General features: G+C 39.4%; 1 long non-coding RNA gene across 1 annotated transcript in view; it reads left to right on the top strand.

Annotated features, from left to right (window-relative positions):
• LOC309640278 overlaps nucleotides 1–11,470 on the top strand; it is a 711,494-nt gene that overhangs the window by 274,991 nt on the left and 425,033 nt on the right. The gene's annotated exons all lie outside the window — the stretch shown is intronic.

The following is an 11,470-nucleotide window of genomic DNA, read 5'->3' as shown; positions in this document are numbered from 1 at the left end:
TGTGGATAGTGACCTGTGCTTGCACACAGGCTTCTTGGTGGCTGCAGCAGCAGTTTTAGCATTTCATGCCCGTCTCTGGTGTCTGCACTGATGGCCACGGCTCGTGCCCGTCTCTGGAGCTCGTTTAGGCAGTGCTCTGAATCCCCTCTCCCTGTGCACCCCGAAACAATGGTCTCTTGCCTCTTAGGCAGTTCCAGACTTTCCCCGAGACTCCCTCCCGGCTAGCTGTGGTGCACTAGCCCCCTTCAGGCTGTGTTCACACAGCCAACCCCAGTCCTCTCCCTGGGATCTGACCTCCAAAGCCGGAGCCTCAGCTCCCAGCCCCCACCTGCCCCAGGGGGTGAGGAGACAAGCCTCTCAGGCTGGTGAGTGCTGGTCAGCACTGATCCTCTGTGCAGGAATATCACCGCTTTGCCCTCTGCACCCCTATTGCTGCAGTCTCCTCCGTGGCTCTGAAGCTTCCCCCCGCCTCTGCCAGTGAAGGGGTTTCCTAGTGTGTGGAAATTTTTCCTCCTTCACAGCTCCCTCCCAGAGGTGCAGGTTCTGTCCTTATTCTTTTGTCTCTGTTTTTTCTTTTTTCTTTTGCCCTACCCAGGTACATGAGGAGTTTCTTGCCTTTTGGGAAGTCTGAGGTCTTCTGCTAATGGTCAGTGGGTGTTCTGCAGGAGTTGTTCCACATGTAGATGTATTTCTGATGTATTTGTGGGGAGGAAGGTGATCTCCACGTCTTACTCCTCCGCCATCTTGAAGGTCTCTCCCTGGATACCTTTTATTTCTTTTTCTTGCGAAATTGTGCTGGCTAAAATTTCCAATACACTATTGAATAGAAGTAGCAAAAGCAGGTATCCTTACCTTGTTCCTAATCTTTGGGAGAAAGCTTTCAGTTTTTACCATTATTCCTCACATTTTCCAGGCATAACAGCTTATGCCTCAAAACAGAATCACAGCTGCCTTTGTGTTCCAAAGACAGTTTTCCTAATAAAATAAATGTCTATAAATTTGTTTAGTAAAATAAAACCTGTATCCCGACCTAGGGGTCTTTTCTTGAGACCAAGAAAGCCAGAGAAACAAAGGCAGAATTCCAGAGTTTATGTCTCTGTTAGGTTACAAAGATGGGAAAAACAGACCTTTCTGAAATACTTAGTCCTCTGCTTAATGATGGTGGGACTGTATTTCCCAGACCCTTCCCCAGCAAAATGTAGATGTATTAGATTGTTAAGAAGAGTTATGAGCTAGATTAGGAAATTCATTTTTTTGCGGTCCCAGGTAAGTTTTATTTTTCCAGAAATTAAATTTATCTGTAATTTAATAACCCCCACTTAATTCCAAAGAATTTGAGTTTGCTTATTTTTGGTCACATTCACATTTAAATATTCTAGTGGTAACCATAAATTCAAGTATATTTAGCATATGATTTAGTGTATATTTCCAAAGGTGCACATTGTAAATCATATTGCAACATCTGGTGTAAATCAACATTGTTTTTCTTAAAAAAACTTTTTATTGAGGTATAGTTGATAAAAGTTTCAGGGGTATTACATAGTGGTTTACAATTATGAAACGTTATACTCCATTTATAGTTTTTATTGTATAAAATATCTTATTGTATAAAATTTTGGCTATATTCCTTGTTCTATACAATATATCCTTATAGCTTATTTATTTTATACATAGTAATTTGTACCTCTTAATCACCTACCCCTATACTGCCTCCCCTCTTCCCTCTCCCCACTGGCAACCACTAATTTGTTCTCTATATCTGTGAGTCTGTTTCTGTTTTGTTATGTTCATTCGTCTTATTTTTCTAGGTTACACATATAAGTAATAGTATACTATATTTGTCTCTGTCTGATTTATTTCATTTAACATAATACCCTCTAGGTCCAACCATGTTGTTGAAAATGGCAGAATTTCACTCTCTTTTATGGCTGAGTAATATTCCATTGTATATATACACCATATCTTCTTTATTCATTCATCTGTTGATGGGCACTTAGACTGCTTCCATAACTTGGCAATTGTAAGTAATGCTGCTGCGATCACTGGGGTGCATGTATCTTTTTGAATTAGTGTTTTCATTTTCTTCAGATATATATCCAGGAGTGGAATCCTGGGTCATATGATAGTTCTATTTTTAGTGTTTTGAGGAATCTCCATACTGTTTTCCATAGTGGCTGCACCAATTTACATTCCTACCGATGAGGGTTCCCTTTTCTACACATCCTCATTGACATTTGTTATTTGTAGACTTTTTGATGATAGCCACATAACGGTCTCCTTGAACTTCTTTCTCAAAGTACATCTATATTAAACTGTTTTAACTTCTTGGAATTTTAGGGATACTTAAAACACCAGTGTCGTACTAGCCAATGGCAGTGTCTATAGTACTGTGCATTGTCTTCCAATAAATCTTGTTAAAGTATACTGTAGAACATCACTGAAAAATCAACTTGTCTTCATACATTTGAGGTCCATATTTTGTCTCCTAGTTTCTTCATTCTTTTTCTGTATTATGATTAAATAAATACTCCTGATGCCTTTCTATCATGCCTTCTTTTTGACAAGGCTTATCTCCCTCAGAATTCATGATAAAACTACAGAGAAGAGTCAAAGAGAACCATGTTTGTGTCAAGTTGTCAGGTCTCCAATTTCACTATGGAAACTCACTTTCAGTGAAAGTGGAAACTCAGTTCAGTGAAAATTGCTTATTAAAGAAATAGAGGTGAGGAACACAAGAATAATGTCCAGGCCACCTGTGGACTCACACCAGGTAATCCAAACTCTGCCCAAACTCTCTGGTGATGGGCTATCATGAAGAATACAGCTGGACACTTCCATCTTCTTCTGTCTCCATCCACTTCTCAGGTTCAGAGTCACCATCAGACTCATCTGTACATGAGAATCAACTGCCAAGGTGCCAAGTGGTCCCCATCATTCCTTATCCCTACTACTTGCCTGACTTACCTCTTTCAGTTCTAGTTTCCTGTGATTCATCATGAAGACCAGCAGGTAAATTTTCACTACTGTCTTTTCCCACTAATCTGAGGAGCTCATACCTACTCTTACTTTCTGTCCTGCTTCACAGTTGACAATTCTCTTTTGCTATCCTGAAGATGGGGGACAAAGATAATAGGTCCATTGCTTCAAAGTCTCCACTTTTCCAAAGTATTTCAATGTACTTAGAGCACTGAGGACTTACACAGTCGAATGATTAATAGAGAAGTGCTTTAAAATCTAGTGTCTATAGCAGGTATTTTAGAGATTTTTATTTATGCAAGACAAATTTATCCTTCAATCATATCTAATATAGCTGTCACCAATATTGCACACCTGAGGAGTAATTTCATTAAAAAATTCAATCACTTCATTGAAAATTAGTATGTTACCAAGAAACAGAGAGTACTAATTTTTATAGGATGGGAAATGGCCATAATCTAGTACAGTTATCCTTTGACAGAGTTCTAGGTACTCAAAGAACAGTTCTGGATTCCTGAAGAATCGGGGGGAAAAAGAAATTCCCTAGTGGGTTGACTTCATAAAAACAGCAATTTGGTGCTGGTTAAGAGATTACTGTTTCTAACGTATGGACACCAAGGGGGAAAACCACGGTGGGGTGGGGATGGTGGTGTGCTGAATTGGGCGATTGGGATTGACATGTATACGCTGATGTGTATAAAATTGATGGCTGATTAAAAAAAAAAAAAAAAGAGATTACTGTTTCTCTCTTTAGAGCCTCAGTTTTAACCCAGACATCCAAAGTTGGAAATGCATTAAGCATTCATCATGATAGACCTGCACACCGAAAACTATGAGACACTGATGAAAGAAACAGAAGAAGGTACAAATAAATGGAAGGAAAGATATTCTGTGCTCATAAATTGAAAGAATTAATATTGTTAAAATGTCCCAAAGCAATCTACAGCTTCCATGCAATCCCCATCAAAATTCAAAGATATCTCTCACAGAAACAGAACAAACAATCCTAAAATGTGTACGGAACCACAAAAGACCCTAAATAGCTAAAGCAATCTTGAGAAAGAAGAACAAAGCTGGAGGCATCACACTCCCTGATTTCAAACTATATCACAAAGCTGTAATAATCGAAATAGTATGGTATTGGCATAAAGGCAGACACATAGATTAATGGAACAGAACAGAGAATCCAAAAATAATCCCATGCATATTATGGTCAATTAATTTACACAAAAGAGCCAGGAATATACAATGGAGAAATGTCAGTCTCTTCAATAAGTGGTGTTGGAAAAACTGGGCAGCCACTTGTAAAAGAATAAAGTGGACTCTTATAAGCCACAGTCCTCAGGAAGGATGCCATTGAAATGTGGATAATGAATATGTCCACACACCTGTTTTTTCAGATGATCAGAGATGTCACCACAGGCTCCAGAGTGATTTGCCACCCCATTCTGCCATGAAACTGCTCTTACACTCTTTCTACAATGGAAGCTACTTAACAATGAACTGGGATCCCTCACTGTCATTGGAATGTTCAGGCACAAGATGAACAACCTGCTGTTTCGGATATTATTGAAAGGATGCCTACAAGTAAAAGAGGTTTAAAGGCCATGACCACCAAGGAATTTTTCAATTAAAACACTCTATGGCTTAAGGAAATTCTAGTATTCTAGTTTTTCTGCACTGAAGCATGAAGCCCATGTCATAATCACTCAGCACAATGTATGCCAATGCTTTCATGAACAGTCCATGGAGCAAGATGATAGAATGTCTGTACACAAATTTCCTGGCTAATCTAGCATGTGAAATCTAGTTACCAAGAGGAGTCAGATAGAGAAAATTGATTATGAGGAAGAGAAGGCCCAAGGGAAAGGATTTTTCTGCTTGAAAAAGTGAATGTCAAAATTAAATCACTTCCACTGCTCAAAGCATATCAAATTCAAAAAGGAAGGAGCCACAACAATGGGAAATGGAGACTTGCTTCTAGCATTATGTTTTCTCAATTTTTTAAAAACCACAATCAGAAATACATTTTACATCATGATTCAGCACACACACTTTCAAATACACACACACACTTAATTGTTGAACTGAAGAATTTTCACATAGTAAACCCATCTTCGTAACCTACATTTTATTCTATTCTATTTCATTTTATTACAATTTTTTTTATTCTGGTGAGACATACAAAGCGTATAATTTACTTTTTTTTTTTCTTTTTTTACCGTTTTTAACCATACAGTTCTGTGGCATTAAATATCAATACATTCACATTGTTGTGCAACCATCACCACCATCCATCTGGAACATTTTTCATCATCTCAAACTGAAATTCTGTCCCCACTAAACAACAATTCCCCCTCCCCCCGCAACCCCAGCTCCTGGCAACCACCATTGTACTCTCTGTCTCTACAAATCTGACTACTCTAGGTCCCTCATGTAAGTAGATTTTGCTCTTTTGTGAACGGTTTGTTTCACTTAGCAGAATGTCCTCAAGATTCATCCATGTTGTAGCACATGTCAGACTCTCCTCCTTTTTCAAAGCTGAATAATATTCCATTGAACGTATAAACCACATTTTGTTTATCCATTCATCTGTCGATGAACACCTGGGTTGCTTCCATCTCTGGGCTACTGTGAATAACACTGCTGTGAACATGGGTGTACAAATACCATTTTTTAAAAATGTTAGTTGTAACACAGTTGATTTTCTTGACCTTGAAAAACCTGGTGTTCTCGTTCATTAATTGAGAGCAAATGTACCCTTTCCTTTGAGCCATATGCAGCTAACCAGGGCCGTCTCAGACTCTTCATTTTCCTTCCTTGAACTAGGAAGAGCCTTAGCATATGCTAGACAGGACGATGTAAGAGCAGAGTTTTTCCCCTTTAACAATGGAAATCACCAAACAGTGACATGTGATGCCTCGTGGAGAGAACCCCCTCAGGTAATCACCACTCAGACACATACTGAGCGTCCTGTTGTCTCTTCCTGGAAGTGGGACCGTTTGGTGGCCAGCCAGGCTTGTGGTGCGCTCAGGGTTACGGTCTATCTGAACAGCTACAACACTAAATACCTACTGATAAATCCAAGACTAGCCCAACTGCACTTGTTCAGGAAACTCCTGAGTCCACAGGCTGCGCAAAAGGTTGGTTACAGGTTTGCAGTGTGAACATACTGTACATCCTTTCAAAGTAAGTCTTGAACTGCAGAGAAGATGGCGGAATAGGAGGACGCAGAGTTTGCATCTCCTCACAACTAGGGCACCTACCAGGCACTGCTGGGAGACCTCGGACATCTAAGGGGATGGGAGAAACCCCCGCATGACCAGGTAGGACGTGGAAGGGTGGGGGTGGAGGAGAAGTGGAGGTGGGATGGGACCGGTGCCCCTAAGGGGCGAATGGGGGAGGAGAGGGGTTCCCACGCTTGGAGGCGCCCACTCATGGTGAGGGAATCAGCGGGGACAGGGAAACACGTTTGGGGGATCGGAGGATCGGAAGGGAACAGGGCCATCATTTCCCCCTGCCCACTTGGGACCCAGGGAGCCTACTGGGGTCCTGGGCCTAAACCTCTGCCCACCGAGGCCCCCTCTGGTCACGCTGAGCCCGAGTCCCACCCCCGCGACTTCCCCAGGACCTTTTCTGGCCACACAGGTCCTGCACCTAGGCCTTGCCCCCACCTAAGCCCTGTTGCCACACACCCCCCACCCCAACCCAAGGCCTTTTCTGACCTTTGTTTTTTGCTGTTGGGGTTCTGTTTTGCCTTGCTGTTGTTTCATTTATATTTTTATTTTTTCTAATAGATTTTAATTTTTCTAAATTTTTTTTTTTTATTCTTTGTTTTTGTTCTGCTTTTTTCTTTCTTTTTTCTTTCTTTTTTTTTTTAGCTGCACTGCACACCTTGCAGAATCTTGGTTCCCAGGCCGGGGGTCAGGCCTGAGCTCCTGTGATGGGAGTGCCGAGTTCAAACCGCTGGACTAACAGAAAACCTCAGACCCCAGGGAATATTAATCGGAGTGAGGTCTCCCAGAGGTTCTCATCTCAGCACCAAGACCCAGTTCTACCCAACAGTCTACAAACACCAGTGCTGGACACCTCAGGTCAAACAACCAGTAAGACAGGAACACAGCCCATCCCATCAAAAAAAATGAGATGACAAAAAAATGTGTTACAGATGAAGGAGCAAGGTAAAAACCTACAAGACCAAATAAATGAAGAGGAAATAGACAACCTACCTGAAAAAGAATTAAGAGTAATGATAGCAAAGGTGATCCAAAATCTCAGAAATAGAACGGAGGCATGGATTGAAAAAATACAAGAAATGTTTAACAAGGACCTAGAAGAACCAAAGAACAAACAAACAGTGATGATCACAATAACTGCAATGAAAAGTATACTAGAAGGAATCTATAGCAGAATAACTGGAACAGAAAAATGAATAAGTGATCTGGAAGATAGGATGGTGGAAATAACTGCCAAGGAGCAGAATAAAGAAAAAAAAGAATGAAAAGAATTGAGGACAGTCTCGGAGACCTCTGGGACAACATTAAACACACAAATATTTGAATTACAGGGGTCCCAGAAGAAGAGAAAGAGAATGGCTCTAAGAAAATATTTGAAGAGATTATAGCATGGGAAAGGAAATAGCCACCAAGTCCAGGAAGCACAGAGAGTCCCATACAGGATAAATCCAAGGAGAAACACACCAAGACACATATTAATCAAACTAACAAAAATTAAACACAAAGAAAAAAATATTAAAATCAGCAAGGGAAAATCAACAAATAACATACAAGGGAATCCCCATAAGGTTATCAGCTGATTTTTCAGCAGAAACTCCGAAGGCTAGAAACGAGTGGCCATATTTAAAGTGATGAAAGGGAAAAACCTGCAACTAAGATTACTCTACCCAGCAAGGATCTCATTCAGATTTGATGGAGAAATCAAAAACCTTACAGACAAGGAAAAGCTAAGAGAATTCAGCACCACCAAACCAGCTCCACAACAAATGCTAAAGGAACTTCTCCAGGTAGGAAGCACAAGAGAAGAAAAAGACCCACAAAAACAAACCCAAAATAATTAAGAAAATGGTCATAGGAACATACATATTGATAATTACCTTGAATGCAAATGGATTAAATGCTCCAACCAAAAGAAACAGGCTGGCTGAATGGATACAAAAACAAGACGGGTATATGTGCTGTCTATAAGACACCCACTTCAGATCTAGGGACATATACCGACTGAAAGTGAGGGGATGGAAAAAGATATTTCATGCAAATGGAAATCAAAAGAACGCTGGAGAAGCAATTCTCATTTCAGATAAAATAGAGTTTAAAATAAAGACTGCTAAGAGATAATGAAGGACACTACATAATGATCAGGGATCAATCCAAGAAGAAAATATAACACTTATAAATATTTACGCACCCAACATAGGAGCACCTCAATACATAAGGCAAATGCTAACAACCATAAAAGGGGAAATCAACAGTAACACAATAATAGTGGGGGACTTTAACACACCACTTACACCAATGGACAGATCAACCAAACAGAAAATAAGGAAACACAAGCTTTAAATGACACAACAAAACAGATAGATTCAACTAATATTTATAAGACATTACACCAGAAAGCGGCAGAATACACCTTCTTCTCAAGTGCCCATGGAACATTCTCCAGGATAGATAACACCTTGTGTCACAAATCTAGCCACAGAAAATTTAAGAAAATTGAAATTGTGTCAAGCATCTTTTCTGACCACAACACTATGAGATTAGAAATCAATCACAGGAAAAAACTGTAAAAAACACAAACAACACATGGAGGCTAAACAGTGTGCTGCTGAATAACCAAGAGATCACTGAAGAAATCAAAGAGGAAAGCAAAAAATACATAGAAACAAATGATGAAAACACAACGACCCAAAACCTATGGGACAAAGCAAAGGCAGTTCTAAGAGGGAAGTTTATAGCAATTCAATCTCACCTCAAGAAACAAGCAAAATCTCAAATAAACAATCTAACTTTACACCTAAAGCAACTAGAGAAAAAAAGAACAACAAAAAAAAGCCCAAAGTTAGTAGAAGGAAAGAAGTCATAAAGATCAGAGCAGAAATAAATGAAACAGAAACAAAGAAAACAGTAGCAAACATCAATAAAACCAAAAGCTGGTTCTTTGAGAAGATAAACAAAATTGAAAACCCTTTAGCCAGAATCACCAAGAAAAAAAGGGAGAGGACTCAAATCAATAAAACCAGAAATGAAAATGGAGAAATCGGGCTTCCCTGGTGGCGCAGTGGTTGAGAATCTGCCTGCCAATGCAGGGGACATGGGTTCGAGCGCTGGTCTGGGAAGATCCCACATGCCACGGAGCAACTGGGCCCGTGAGCCACAACTACTGAGCCTGTGCATCTGGAGCCTGTGCTCCGCAACAAGAGAGGCCGCAATAGTGAGAGGCCCGTGTACCGCCATGAAGAGTGGTCCCCACTTGCCACAACTAGAGAAAGCCCTCGCACAGAAACAAAGACCCAACACAGCCATAAATAAATAAATTAATTTAAAAAAAAATTATAAAAAAAAAGGAGAAATCACAACTGACACCACAGAAATACAAAGGATCATAACAGACTACTACAAGCAACAATATGCCAATAAAATCGAAAACCACGAAAAAGTGGACAATTCTTGGCAAGGTACAACTTTCCAAGACTGAACCAGGAAGAAATAGAAAATATAAACAGATCAATCACAAGTAATGAAATTGAAACTGTGATTAAAAATCTTCCAACAAACAAAATTCCAGAACCAGATAGCTTCACAGGCAAATTCTACCAAACATTTAGAGAAGAGCTAAAACCTATCCTTCTCAAACTCTTCCAAAAAACTGCAGAGGGAGAAACACTCCCAAACTTGTTCTATGAGGCCACCATCACCCTGATACCAAAACCAGACAAAGATATCACAAAAAAAGAAAATTACAGACCAATATCACTGATGAACATAGACACAGAAATGCTCAACAAAATACTAGCAAACTGAATCCAAAAACACATTAAAAGGGTCATACACCATGATCAAGTGGGATTTATCCCAGGGATGCAAGGATTCTTCAATATATGCAAATCAATCAATGTGATACACCACATTAACAAATTAAGGAATAAAAACCATATGATCATCTCAATAAATGCAGAAAAAGCTTTTGACAAAATTCAACCCAATTTATGATAAAAACTTTCCAGAAAATGGGCATAGAGGAAACCTACCTCAACATAATAAAGGCCATATATGACAAACCCACAGTAAACATCATCCTCAATGGTGAAAAACTGAAAGCATTTTCTCTAAGATCAGGAACAAGACAAGGATGTCCACTCTTGCCACTCTTATTCAACATACTTTTGTAAGTCCTAGCCATGGCAATCAGAGAAGAAAAACAAATAAAAGGAATGCAAATTGGAAAAGAAGTAGAACTGTCACTGTTTGCAGATGACATGATACTGTACAGAGAACCCTAAAGATGCCACCAGAAAACTACTAGAACTAATCAATGAATTTGGTAAGGTTGCAGGATACAAAATTAATGCACAGAAATCTCTTGCATTCCTATACACTGATGAAAATCTGAAAGAGAAATTAAGGAAACACTCCCATTTACTATTGCAACAAAAATAAAATACCTAGGAATAAACCTACTGAGGGAGACAAAAGACCTATATGCAGAAAACTGTAAGGCACTGATGAAAGAAATTAAAGATGACACCAACAGATGGAGAGATATACCATGTTCTTGGATTGGAAGGATCAATATTGTGGAAATGACTATATTACACAAAGCAATCTACAGATTCAATGCAATCCCTATCAAATTACCAATGGCATTTTTTACAGAACTAGAACAAAATATCTTAAAATTTGTATGGAGACACAAAAGACCTCGAATAGCCAAAGCAGTCTTGAGGGAAAAAAAGGGAGCTGGAGGAATCAGCCTCCCGGACTTCAGACTATACTACAAAGCTACACTAATCAAGACAATATGGTACGGGCACAAAAACAGAAACACAGATCAATGGAACAGGATAGAATGCCCAGAGATAAACCCACGCACCATATGGTCACCTTATTTTTGATAAAGGAGGCAATAATATAGAATGGAGAAAACACAGCCTCTTCAATAAGTGGTGCTGGAAAAACTGGACAGCTACATGTAAAAGAATTAAATTAGAACACTCCCTAACACCATACACAAAAATAAACTCAAAATGGATTACAGACCTAAATGTAAGACTGGACACTATAAAACTCTTAGAGGAAAGAGTAGGAAGAACACTCTAGGACATAAATCACAGCAAGATCTTTTTTGATCCACCTCCTAGAGTAATGGAATAAAAACAAAAATAAACAAATGGGACCTAATGAAACTTAAAAGCTGTTGTAAAGCAAAGAAAACTACAAACAAGACGAAAAGACGAAAAGACATTCCTCAGAATGGGAGA

Source organism: Balaenoptera physalus (assembly GCF_965194825.1).
Source record: "Balaenoptera physalus genome assembly, chromosome: 12".
NCBI classification, from domain to species: Eukaryota; Metazoa; Chordata; class Mammalia; order Artiodactyla; family Balaenopteridae; genus Balaenoptera; species Balaenoptera physalus.
Note: the sequence above shows the minus strand (reverse complement) of the source record. Positions and strands in the feature narration are given on the sequence as shown.